The 13446-nt window shown below is 42.9% G+C and overlaps 2 long non-coding RNA genes across 3 annotated transcripts; both read left to right on the top strand.

The window, feature by feature from the left end:
* Positions 1-634: 634 nt before the first annotated feature.
* LOC134223903 (uncharacterized) lies at positions 635-1520 on the top strand. 2 transcript variants are annotated; one of them, XR_009982768.1, is made up of 4 exons: positions 635-768; positions 832-1051; positions 1179-1378; positions 1446-1520. It is a non-coding gene; the product is annotated as an uncharacterized LOC134223903 (long non-coding RNA). The 2 variants fall into 2 exon arrangements; XR_009982767.1 differs by having other exon boundaries at positions 679-1051.
* Positions 1521-10941: 9421 nt separating this feature from the next.
* Positions 10942-11970, top strand: LOC134223902 (uncharacterized). Its single transcript, XR_009982766.1, has 3 exons — positions 10942-11298; positions 11368-11454; positions 11516-11970. It is a non-coding gene; the product is annotated as an uncharacterized LOC134223902 (long non-coding RNA).
* Positions 11971-13446: the final 1476 nt, after the last annotated feature.

Here is a 13446-nt window from a genome sequence, read left to right as displayed (position 1 = left end):
ATGTAATATTGGTTCAATAGTGTAAACAATTGAATTACCATAAAATGTACGGTATACAATAGGATACATTGTTTCTTGATGGTTGCACAGATTGTATCAACACTGAGGATACAATACATCAACATATTTCTCTAATGTAACTATACTTGCAAATGTTTTTGGAACGTTTTCGTACATAAGTTTCATACATTGATAGTTTTTGAAACGTTTCTTTACATTGGATATAAACTATATAACAATATTTGCCTCATAGCGCCAAATATGCATTTTTTCCCTTTAAATTGCATTGTTGAACAGTAAACCTGTCACAACTGAGAAATTTAAAATCGTATTGTTTTACTATATAAATACAATACAATCCATTGTATTTTGAACAGTTTTGTTCGGATATTTCAACAATATATTAACCATACACTCTATTGTGTGACGAAAAAAATGTATGGAAAAATCTCAGATTTTGTATAGTTACGATACTAACAACCCGTACATTCTACACGCTTATATCAGTTTACCTATTTATGGGTACTTTATTCACCCATATTTGGGTTTTTCAAACATTACCCATATTATGAGTGAAATGTACTGAAAAAATCAGCAAATTTCACCCATATTATAGGTATAATAGCTTTACCAATATATGGGTGAATTAATTTACCCATATTTGGATGAAAATAAAAACATTTGCATCAAAATCGCGGACCAGTGTCGCAGTGGAAGTTTCGCCAAAAATCTAATGTCGAAGATCGGCAAAAATTACAAGTATAACAAGTAAGTTTAATTAATTCGTCCCTTTGAATAGTATGATAATATTCCATCTTAATCATCCTATAGGAGAAATAGCAAAAGCCATGAAACAAACAAGTCCACCATCACGGGGTTTGCCACTGCAACGGAGAAAGTTCAACGCGAATTCTGCGGTGCAATATCCACCACATCTCTGTACCCAAATAGGTGCACTTCATGACCAGCAGGTTCTCCGCTATCTGGAATTCACCCAGCTTATGCCTCTGCAAAACAAACATCCCCGGTCGGCTTGGAAATTTTGCTACGGGTAAGTGAAGTGGGACAAAAAATGTCTTGTGCTATTCAAAATACTATGTACTAAGCACGAAATTTAAGGGAACCAATGAGAGATCCAAGGCAGAGGAAATTTGAAGCAGTTTTTTACTTAATTACAGGCACAAAATGTCCCTTCCTGTTTACAAGCAGCGGACCGCTTATCAGCACCCGGTCACCCAAAGCCCCTAGTAAAGCTAAACAGAGCATGTGGTTGCACCAGCGGAGGGTGAGCCGTTTGAGCCTCCGGGCTATTCAGCCTCTGAGACTCCGAACCATTGAATTAAGGAAGACAGAACCTTACCAACCATTTCGTCATCGGGTAAGTTTAAATTATAAAGTTCATCTCTACAATTGATTTAATGATAAATCCCTCCTCATCCTTTCAGGCGTGGAACGAATTTCTATGAAAATATCGAGATTTGGGGCTGAGACACATGCACAACGAGAGAACCCGTTTCGTCACACAGCAAGCGGGAATGTCCGGCAGCATTTCGAGAGCACCAGTTATTCCTGACACTAAACGCGACACCTTCTGTTCTTGGTATAATATCGTGAATGCGATCATACATGTAAAATATGATAGGACCTGAGATATAGGACCAATGGTCCGATGAAAGTATACTTATAACTGTTATTAATATTTTCAATAAAGTTTTTATCAATTCTTTGTTTATGAATCAGAGGTTTATTATAATCTTCAAGAAAAAAGACTGAGAAGTCACCCAAATATGGGTGAAATTTACCAATAAATTGCTTCTGTTTAAGTACCTATATATAGGTAAACTGGATTTACCCATAAATTGGTAAAGACCAGTTCACCCATATCTAGGTATGTGCACTTTTTGGCGATTTTAGGTACTCTTCACCCATATTTGGGTGAACTGAAGTAAGCGTGTATTGCGAAAACTTCATTTACATTTCAGTAAATGGTTCATAACAATGCATTCTAATGTATTTCTATGGTTTCATTTACAATATAATCTATTGCCAATTTAATGTTATTAATAGTAGTGTTACAATAAATTGTATTGTTATTCTACTGTATTTTTTATTCGGGTGGTGACCTCCGATAACGATACCATAGCAGAAAAATTCGGAGACGCATCATGGTAGGAAATCGTACGTACTTTGGACTGCACAAAACGCTCCAATCAAATAGAGTTAGCCGCCGTACCAAACTGACTATCTTCTTCTTCTTCTTCTTATTGGCATTACATCCCCACACTGGGACAGAGCCGCCTCGCAGCTTAAGTGTTCACTGACAAAAATCCAATCATATCCATTATGTGTGGCACACATAAATTTTGACTATAGCATTTCCCACATAACGGCTATGTGAAGTCGCATAGCATAAATGTGGAAACACACATAACCCTTATTAACTAATACCCAACAAACAAAGACAAGCTACAAATAAGCATCTAAGTTGAATTATTGCTTATTTGTAATCTTCATAGCTGAATTAAAACGATGCTGAATAAATCGCTTGACAGATTTCATCTCAGCATATGATCCAAATAATATTCGACTTGGCCTATTTATTTGTTTACCACCTTTATTTGAGGTCGAACTAACGTTTTAGTTTTATCACATTTCAGCACATTGGGGAAGTTCATCAATGTGCTGAACTAATGATTTTCAATATTCTCTGTTCGACTATGATGTGATGCTCTAAAAGGGTGGTCGAATTGAGTTTGAATAGTGGATTAATAAGCAAGCATTAGGCATCCTTCTAAACCGTTGTCCTTCTCAACCATTGGATTTCACCTTTACCGGATCTATCGCACAGTGGGAGAAAACATGATAATCGTGATGGCTTGAATTGATGATACTTGGATAGGAAAATAATAATTTATTTTCAAGACATTGATGGATTCATTGTCAAGAACACTCAGGCTTTTTATATTCGTGGGGCAATGCATAATTGTTTCGTGATACATAATTAATTCTTGATCTAGGATAAAGCTGCTGGAGATTATAACGAACAAAATTGCTGGTGCAATGAAGAAAATTCATGCAGTTGTTGTAAAGTTGAAAAGGAAACGAGCACAAACAAATTCATAAAAAAATCGACCATATCCAGTTTTCCGCGAGCGGTAATGGCCGCCAGCTTGCTTGTGGTTCAGTCTCTGATTTGACGTATCTGGAGGTCAACTGCACCCACCGCTCCGAGCATTCTGACCAATGTTGCATATAAGAAGGTGCTGATTCAGTGAATTCAAGCCTTCTTATATACCACATTGATCAAAATGCTCGAATGGTGGGTGCAGTTGACCTCCAGAAACGTCAAATCAGAGACTAACCCGCAGGCAAGCTGGCGGCCATTACCGCTTGCGGAAAACTGGATTGCATGTCTGTTACAGATTGCCTATATACTACTTGTTTTTTTATATGTAAATAAATGTCTATATGTCCTCCTCCTCGCAGCACGTGTGGCATTGATGGCAGAATAATATCGCAACCGGTTATTCAGAGTATCCGAGAAAGGTCGAACATAAATTCATTAAATCTTCACACTTAATCACGGCTTTCTTGTTCGGTAATTTTTTTTACGGTTTTCGAACCGTAAAACGTAAAAAATACTGAAAACTCGGTAATTCGACAAATTCTTTCCGACGGTCAGCATTAAGCAAAATTAATTACTGAATTCGGTAATGATTAATACCGACTTTATTGTAATAAGTGAATGTTTACTAATGTTTACTGAATAGATTAAAAAGTCAGTAAACACGAATACCGAAATTACGGTATTTTGATATTTTTCTACTGACAATGCGTTTCAAAACTAAACGTCAACTGAGCTCGTGGTTTGAAAAGGCAAAACATCCATTTTCTCGAATTTTTTCAAGGTTCTAGAATCAAACGGTACAGTTGGTGTTTTTTCTTCGCAGGACTTTTGAAGAATCGTACCCTGAATCGTACAGTCTTGAGCAGGCACCCTCGATATCACCTTGATTTGAAGACCGGAATCGAAAAAAAGTACCGCTGATAATTGCGGAGAAGTTTTGGTTCGTTTCGGCCCTTACATATCTATATGCCGATTACTACTGTTTCCATTAGCCGTAAACTATCAGGTTACCAACGGCAATCCATTCCCAAGCAGTAGTAGGGATCCATACCCAAGCAGCACTTGGCAGTTTGGTTATTGTCGAGTACAAGTACACCTCCAGAATGGAATCAGAACCGAAATTGATTGTCAAATCTAGTAAGAAATTGTTGATTCACGTAAACTCATTTGAATGACTATCGTTGAAGTAACGATACATTTTTGTTCTTATTATTCTAACATATGTAGTCAATTTTTTTATTATATTCCACAAAATATTTATGATGTTTATTTATACAAAATAAACGAGTTCAATAACTGGACATTTCGGTAAACCCCAGTGAACGAAAAAATTACCGAGAAAGTCAGTTATTTTTTGACATTTCATGAGCTCGAATCTTTACCGACTTTTCAGTAGCATTTAAAATTACCGAGTTAAGTCAGCTGTTCAAAAACCCAGTAAAATTTTACCGACTTCGGTAATCGAAACTAACAGTGTTCGCTCATCTATAGATTCTACTATCTATATTCTTACCGCACGGCTAATGGGTCAAAGACAATTGATATCGTATCAATTGTGTTTGGCCCATAAGGAGGGCCCCAAAACGTTTATTAGACTGGTAGTCCTCTACGAACACGAGACCTGGACGATGTTCGTGAAGGACCAACGCGCACTGGGAGTTTTCGAAAGGAAAGTGCTGCTTAGCATCTATGGTGGAGTGCAGATGGCGGACGGTACGTAGATGAACCACGAGTTGCATCATCTGTTGGGAGAACCATCCATCGTTCACTCCAGGGTGGCCAGACCTACCGATTTCTCGGTCTACCGATTCACAGACGAAAGATCGAAAACTACAGATATTTCGAAATTCCTACCGAGAACTACCGATTTTTAACCCGCGAAACAAAAGCATGGTCAACATAGTAATCATTCTTTTGGGCGATTTTAATAATTTCAGATAATTTTCAGGTACATACGGACGCAACTGGTTGGCAACCATCGAACGCAGTCAATACGTTTGACAGCTTCATTTGGGCTGCGATTTAAGAGCCCCGCACATAGCATACGTTTGCGTTGCGTTTGATACATTTCCCATGGGAAAACTGTCAAACGCAACGCAAAGGTATCCTATATGTGGGACTCTTTACACTAAAATTATCGCCGTACCATCTCCAAATGATTGCCAATCGTATTCCTAATGTCAATATCTGTTATCTGTGCTATGATGATGACACTTTGCATCAAATGCATAGTCCCAACTGTCAGGTTCTTAACGACAAATAAAACACGCCCGTCTCGTATGTGACTTACACGCTAATCTGAAATAACCCAGTGGCCGGGTCGATTCTACCCGGATTTTTTCGATATTAGCGGTTGTCAAAATATGGGTATGTCAACAAAATGGATCTGAGTCAGACGAACCCGAAATCTGGGTAAATGAGGACTTAAACATTTTCGGATACAGCAACATGGCGCCGACGTTGCATTCTGGAGAAAATGTTGAAATTTTTGGTTGTATGCAGCAAAAATCGAGGCAAAAATAAGGTAAGAATGGTTAAATTTGTCAAGGCGGAGTATTGTCGGCACAGCCGGCAAATGATTTAGGCGAATTCGAGAAGGATCCAGTGTTAGAGTGCGCTGCGAGTGTTTGAGAGAAAAGTCATCAGAAGCGATTATTTACATTCAAAATCAAATTTTCTTCATAAAATTTACTTCACTTTTTGGTATATGGCCACATGTTTTCCACTGGCAATGGCTTCTTACAGTCTTTAAGCAGCTGTTGAAGACGAATCCCACCCAAATAAGCCGCGAATTAAAAATCCGGGAAATCATACCCAAGTAACCATGGAGCTATATATGCTTGCAAATAATACAGCCATTAAAGTTGACTTAAAGTGGAAAAAGGCCCTTTTACGACCGAAATAATGCCTTATTACTTTGACATGTTGAAATAAAACATATGTAATGCATCGCTGCATTCGTAACGCTGAACTAGTGTATCGTTGCTTGACAGGCGATGAATAAATGCATCGTTACATCGGTAAAACTGATCTAATGCAATTCGCATTTAATATGCTGATCTGTGATTGATTACATGCATCAATTAATGCTTGGTGGTTACTTGGGTAACCAAGATAGTGCGGTGGACGCACTGCAAGAGATGTGCTATTTAATCGGAAAAATCATATTGTGTCGCCAGCACTAAATTGTATTCCGACTTCCGACGTTTTACTTCCGAACTTACTTCCGACCTCGCTTCCGACATCATGAACGTCAGAACAAAATTCCAACACATCGTCGGAAGAGCATTCGGAAGTGTGGAAATCGACTTCCAAACTTCAATTTGGTGCCAGCGACGTTGTCAGCGACAAAACAAGCTCGATTTTGTGACAGATAATTCCGTGCAGTGCTGCATATTAATTTTATTTTACCGTGTGAATCTCGTCGGAAGTGGGCCTTGCTGCCAGTTCATCAGCGTCATACTAACAGTTTTGGTCTAAATGCACAATATGCAAGCACCCACCGGATGGAAGCTCATCCCAAAGAAAACAAAATTTTCTTCCAATTTGCGACTGTTTCAGCTTTCATAAATGGTTGGATTAACCAGAAAACGCGAAAATCGTACTCCCTCCGTATGCTGCTAAGAGCACCTCCACGGGAGTCCTCATCGCTATACTTATTATAGCGCTCTCTTCCGAGTGCTATTTTAGGATAGTCTTCCCTGTGGAACGGGACAATGACTACCTCTCTACTCAACACACTTTGTTCCATCACAAAACTCTCTCATCCTCTTAATTATAAAGACTTTGTTTCTCAGTGCATAATAAAAACAACAACAACCGCGTGCGGACTTGTAAAACCGGAGTTATAAATAAAGTTACTTTTATTTCGTATTTCGCGCGTTTGATTCCTCCGTCGGTATCCTGAATTCCGTGTGCCATTCCACTGCTGTACCTCGACTTTGCCGTCAGGTTATCGGCCCAGCGACCGCGGCCACGGAAGTGTTTTTGTGACGGAAAGATTCGGCCGGGAAGAGCCGGATAGTTTTTGCTTCGAAGAGGGTGTGCCTCGTTTTTCGCGTGAAAGTCTGGACGGTGAAAAAGTCGCTCGTGAGAAAAACTAGCGGGACATTTGTGAAGTGCCTATTTCCGAAAGTGCGATGGCTGAAGCAAAGTTTTCCGTTCCCTTGCTTAATGGGACGAATTGGCAGACCTGGCGGATCCGGGTCGAGATGCTGCTGGCGCGTGAAAATCTTTGGGAAGTGGTCGATGACGATGTTCCGGACCAAGGTGATCAAAGTGCTTCTTGGATTTCAAAGGATCGGAAGGCCAAAGCGACGTTGATCCTGCTTCTTGATGACAGCCAGTTATCGCTGATCAAGAACTGTACCCACGCCCAGAATGTCTTCAATGCCCTGAAGAATTACCACCAAAAGACGACACGATCCGTCCGTGTGTCGTTGCTCAAGCGGCTGTGTTCTGCAAATCTGACGGAAAACGGCGATATTGAGAAGCACATTGTCGTTTTTGATGACCTCTTCGATCGTCTTGATGGTGCCGGAATGAATCTGGATGAGGACACCAAAATCTGCATGCTCCTGCGGAGCCTTCCTCCATCGTATGACGGGCTTGTGACTGCGCTGGACAGTCGAACGGATGACGATATTTCCCTCGACGTGGTGAAAGCAAAGTTGGTCGACGAGTTCAATCGACATCTCGAAAGGAAGGGCGTGACGGTGAAGGTTGAGAAGGCAATGCGATCCGCAGAGAATAGGTTAAGCAACGAATCGCGAACCTGTCACTACTGCAAGAAAGCGGGACACCTCAAGAGGGACTGCCGCAAGTTCCAGGAGGATCAACAGAAGAAGAACGGAAACTCGTTGAAAACGGATGCTGACCGGAATGTGCAGGCAAAAGCTGCACAAAATGATGCGAGAGACGTTGCGTTCACGGTGGCGGAAGAAACCACAGTAGCTGGGTAATCGACAGCGGGGCAAGCGCCACATGACCAACGATAAGAACTTCTTCAGCTCGTTGAAATTGTTTGCTGGTGGTTTCATCACGCTTGCTGACGGCAAGCGCACACAAATTCAAGGCGAAGGTTCTGGTGTAATATTCGGAATCGACGGAGCCGGTCGCGATCAGAAGATTGACTTCAGCGAGGTGAAGTATGTTCCGGGTCTTTCCACAAACCTGGTTTCAGTCAGCAAGCTCTCCCAAAAGGGCTATAAGGTGAGTTTTGATTCGAATGGATGCGATATTATTGATGCTGAATGTAACGTTGTTGCGACGGGAGGGCGCCACGGCGGTCTGTATTATCTGCGAATCGCAGAGGCATCATTGACTGCTAACGAAGGTCAACATAAACTGAACTGCCAGTATCAATGGCACCGGCGGCTAGGGCACCGCGATTGGGCTGCCGCGGAAAGAATCGGGAAAGAACGGTGAGCTAGGGGTTTGAATGGGAGGGACGGCGGTTTGCGACTGGTGTGTAAGTGCTGTATGCAGGGTAAATCAGACAGTCATCTGTTTCCTCCAGTGGTTGACCGAGAAGCATCTCGTGTACTATACATTGTGCACACAGATGTGTGCGGGCCGATGGATTGTGTCACCTAGCGGAAATCGGTACGCAATTACTATAACGGATGATTATAGTCGCTTCACTGTAACCTATCTTCTTCGCCATAAGTCTGAAGCTGCCAACAATATTAAAGAGTACGTAAAGTGGGTAGAAAACCTGTTCGGACGTAAGCCATGTGTGGTGCGTTCGGATGGAGGGGGAGAATTCGTAAATAATGAGCTGCGTGCCTTTTATAAAGCTGAAGGAATACGACTTCAGTACACTACCCCCTATTCGCCTCAGCAAAATGGCATAGCTGAGCGCAAAAACAGATCCCTTGGTGAGATGGCAACGTGTATGTTGGTTGACTCAGGCTTAGACAAACGTTTCTGGGGTGAGGCTATTCTTACAGCCACTTACCTGCAGAACCGACTTCCTTCTCGATCGGTCCAGAAAACACCATACGAGCTTTGGTGGGAAAGCTTCCGGATCTTGGTCATCTCCGTGTATTCGGCAGCGAAGCTTTCGTGCACGTCCCAGACGTTAAGCGGAAGAAGATGGATAGTAAGGCAATAAAACTCACATTTGTTGGCTATGCAATCGAACAGAAGGGATACCGGTTTGTGGACCTGGAAACGGATGCGATAACCGTCAGCCGGGACGCTCGTTTCATTGAGCTCGGCAACGGTTCTTCATCGGTGGAAATACCGGTTACTGCAACGAACAAGAATGCGGAGGAAGATATTCAGCTGATTCCCTTCAAAGAAGAGAAGGATGAAGAAGAAGCCAATGAAGAGGCTAGTGATACAGTGGTTCCTGTAGACAACGAAGCTGATAGCGAGGAAAATGGTGAACTAGAAGCTGGTGTTCGTCGGTCTCGACGTGTCACTCAAGGATCGCGGCCAAGGTACCTGGAGGAATACGATCTGGGATGCGCCGTCGGATATGCTGCGTGTGCAGTGGAAGGTCCAGTAAATCATCGAGACGCTTTGAAAGATCCGGTGTGGCGTGAAGCCATGAACGAAGAGCTTGTCGCTCATCAGCGAAACGGAACATGGACGCTGGTTCCACGGCCGAAAGACCAGAAAGTTATCGGCTCAAAGTGGATTTACCGAGTCAAACGAAATGAAGACAACCAAATCGTCAAGTGCAAGGCACGACTGGTTGCTCAAGGGTACGCCCAACGAACCGGAATTGATGTGGATGACGTCTTCGCTCCAGTAGGATGCCAGGCAACATTTAGAACGTTCCTCACGGTGGCGTCGAAGTATAACATGTCCGTTCGCCACTTGGACATAAAAACGGCATACCTATATGGACATCTGGATGAAAGCGTCTTTATGCGGCAACCACCAGGCTTCGAGGTTGCGGGCAAGGAGAACCATGTATGTGAACTTCAGCGGAGCATCTACGGTTTACGCCAATCAGCCCGGTGCTGGAATAAACGTCTGGACGAAGTACTAGTGAAGAACGGGTTTAAGGCTTGTTCGTCTGACCCTTGTTTGTACGTCAAAGACAGTGGAAAAGCGAAGGAAAACCTTAGTTCTGGAGGATAACCAGGGATGCCTATCTTTCGTGCGGTCGGAGAGAAAGAGTCGACGAAGCAAGCACATCGACACACGTGAGCGTTTCGTGCAGGAGTTGTGCGTGCGAAAGGAAGTACGATTGCTGTACTGCCCTACCGATCGTATGTTGGCCGACATCATGACAAAGCCACTTGGACCAGTCAAACATCGGGAGTTTTCGGAACTTCTCGGTCTTATGAAGAATGATTGAAAAGGTATCATTGAGGGGAGTGTGGAACGGGACAATGACTACCTCTCTACTCAACACACTTTGTTCCATCACAAAACTCTCTCATCCTCTTAATTATAAAGACTTTGTTTCTCAGTGCATAATAAAAACAACAACAACCGCGTGCAGACTTGTAAAACCGGAGTTATAAATAAAGTTACTTTTATTTCGTATTTCGCGCGTTTGATTCCTCCGTCGGTATCCCGAATTCCCGTGTGCCATTCCACTGCTGTACCTCGACTTTGCCGTCATTCCTGTGAGAGGGTGCTTTATAACCCCATCATATTTTCGTAACGCATAGTATTTATGCACCCCTCCATACGTCCCTGATTTATGCACATCGTCCCAGGAAACAATTTGTGAGATGTTAGACTCCAGTTAGGTATGCTACCTTTCAAAAACATAAACTTTTATGTTTTTATGCTGATACTGTTTCTTTATTTTATTTTCTCTTTCAGTTCTTCTCTTGACTTGACGACTGTACAACGACGTTTGCAGTAAAAAAAAAACAAAAAACAAAAATACGGAGTTCAACTTCGGAATAAAAGTCGCGTGTTCACACGGTTATTGTGGTCATTGTGCGTTCTCTAAGCAGGAATATTTCCCGTTAAATCGTGTGTCTGTGCTGATCGGCTGATCCGGAGCTGAGATATGCGGTGTACCATGATACTACTTCCTTCGTCCGAGTGCGTTGCTGTGGAGAAGTTAAATATTCAGTGACAAGAAGATTCTCGCCGTGACCAGTTCCCTTCCGCCACAGTACCATTGGTGTTTGGTGCTGTGCAAATTGTTGGTTTTCGATTCCGGCTCTCCCGTTTTTTCAAGCGCTATCGAAAAGGTTAATGACTGTAATTGATTGGTTCTAGAATATCATAATCAAATCGTTTTCTTTTTTGTTTATTTGCAGTTCCCACCAACGGCAAAGCAAGTTCATCAAGATCAATAACGAAAATGAATATCTATGCGATGCGCAAAACGGTATAGGTGTATACCGGTAAATAGGTCGAGAGGTAGAAAGATAAATGTGTTAAATAAATGTTATGTATGCATTCTAGGATGACCGATCTGGAAACTGTCTGAACCATCAGATTCTAACACGAGCCAAACTACTTAAAAAGGAACCTCCCAAGCCGATTGAGACATACGTTGTTCAAGCAGCTCCGTTGGCGTTGATAATGTGCTCGTAGTTACAGGAGCGAACAGCGTCAATACATCGGAGAGGAAAACGCTTGCTACCGGTTCCCGCATCGACCAAGGTTCAGCTGGGTAGTAGTTTTGACTAACTGTTAACTGATGAACTGGCTGGATGGACGGACGAGTGACAGAGGAGTGTCAAAAGCTGGTGGCGAGGAAGTCGGTACCGTTGGTTTCATCGCACTTCCAGTCCCTGGGCCCATTCTATGGGCTGCCAAATAAGATAAGGGATTTGCTGAGGATGTTCCGTGGTATAACGGAGGTGTATGGTGAGTTATGTTTTTGTTATGGCTGAGAAATATTATTATTTCTAGACCAACATTTGAAAAGGGCGTAACAGCCAAAATTTATTCCTTCTGATTCTTCGTCTACATATACAGCAATATATGTGGACAAAGAATCAGAAGGAATAAATTTTGGCTGTTACGCCCTTTTCAAATGTTGGTCTAGATTTATTCTTACTAAGGCCGGAGTGGCATCTGCAGTTCTTCTTAAAAGTCGTACTTAAATCCATTCTACTCCTTAAATCCCGGAGGAATTTACTAAATACCCCTATTGCTGTACTCTCTTCCGACATACGCACTACATGCCTAGCCCACTGTAATGTGCCATATTTTATTAGCAGGAATTTCTCCGGGAATTCCACCAGGATTTCCACCGGGAATTCCACCAGGATTTTCTCCGGGAATTCCACAGGATTTCCTCCGGGAATTCCTCCGAGAATTCCACCAGGAATTCCTCCGGGAATTCCACCAGGAATTCCTACGGAAATTCAACCAGGAATTCCTACGGGAATTCCACCAGGAATTCCTACTGGGAATTCCACCAGGAATTCCTACGGGAATTCCACCAGGAACTCCACCAGGAATTCCTACGGGAATTCCTCCGGGAATTCCACCAGGAATTCCTCCGGGGATTCCTCCAGGGATTCCTTCGGGAATTCCTCCAAGAATCCCTTAGTGAACTCCTTTTGGATTTCCTCCTGGTATTCCTTCGGAATTCCTCTTGGAATTCCTTCGGGAATTCCTCCGGAATTGTCTAATGGAATCCCTTCGTGAATTTTTCCTGAATTTCCTGAAATTCCGGGAATTCCTTCAGGATTCTTTCAGGAAGTCTCGGGAATTCCTTTAGGGATACCTCCAGGAGTTCCTTCGGGAATTCCTCCAGGAATTACTTTGGAAATTTTTTCGGGAATCCTCCGGGAATTCTTTCTGAAATTCCATCGGCAATTACTTGGGGGATTCTTCTGGGAATCTCCTGGATTTACCTCGTGAATTCCTTCAGGAACTCCTTCGGGAGTTTCTTCAGGCACTCCTTCGGGAATTTCTTCGAGAGTTCCTTCGAGAATTTCTTCGGGAATTCCTTTATGGATTCTTTCGGGGATTCCTCCGGGAAATCCTTTGGGAATTCCTCTGGGAATTCCTTCGGAAGTTCCTCCAGGAATTCCTTCGGGGATTCCTCTTTGAATTCCTTCGGGGATTCCTCCAGGAATTCCTTCGGGGATTCCTCCGGGAATTCCTTCGGGGATTCCTCCGGGAATTCCTTCGGGGATTCCTCCGGGAATTCCTTCGGGGATTCCTCCGGGAATTCCTTCGGGGATTCCTCCGGGAATTCCTTCGGGGATTCCTTCGGGGATTCCTCCGGGAATTCCTTCGGGGATTCCTCCGGGAATTCCTTCGGGGATTCCTCCGGGAATTCCTTCGGGGATTCCTCCGGGAATTCCTTCGGGGATTCCTCCGAGAATTCCTTCGGGAATTCCTCCAGGAATTCCTTCGGAAGTTCCTCCAGGAAT

The sequence above is a fragment of the Armigeres subalbatus genome, chromosome 3, assembly GCF_024139115.2.
Source record: "Armigeres subalbatus isolate Guangzhou_Male chromosome 3, GZ_Asu_2, whole genome shotgun sequence".
NCBI classification, from domain to species: domain Eukaryota; kingdom Metazoa; phylum Arthropoda; class Insecta; order Diptera; family Culicidae; genus Armigeres; species Armigeres subalbatus.
The sequence above is the reverse complement of the archived record's forward strand: the minus strand, read 5'-3'. Positions and strand labels throughout refer to the sequence as shown.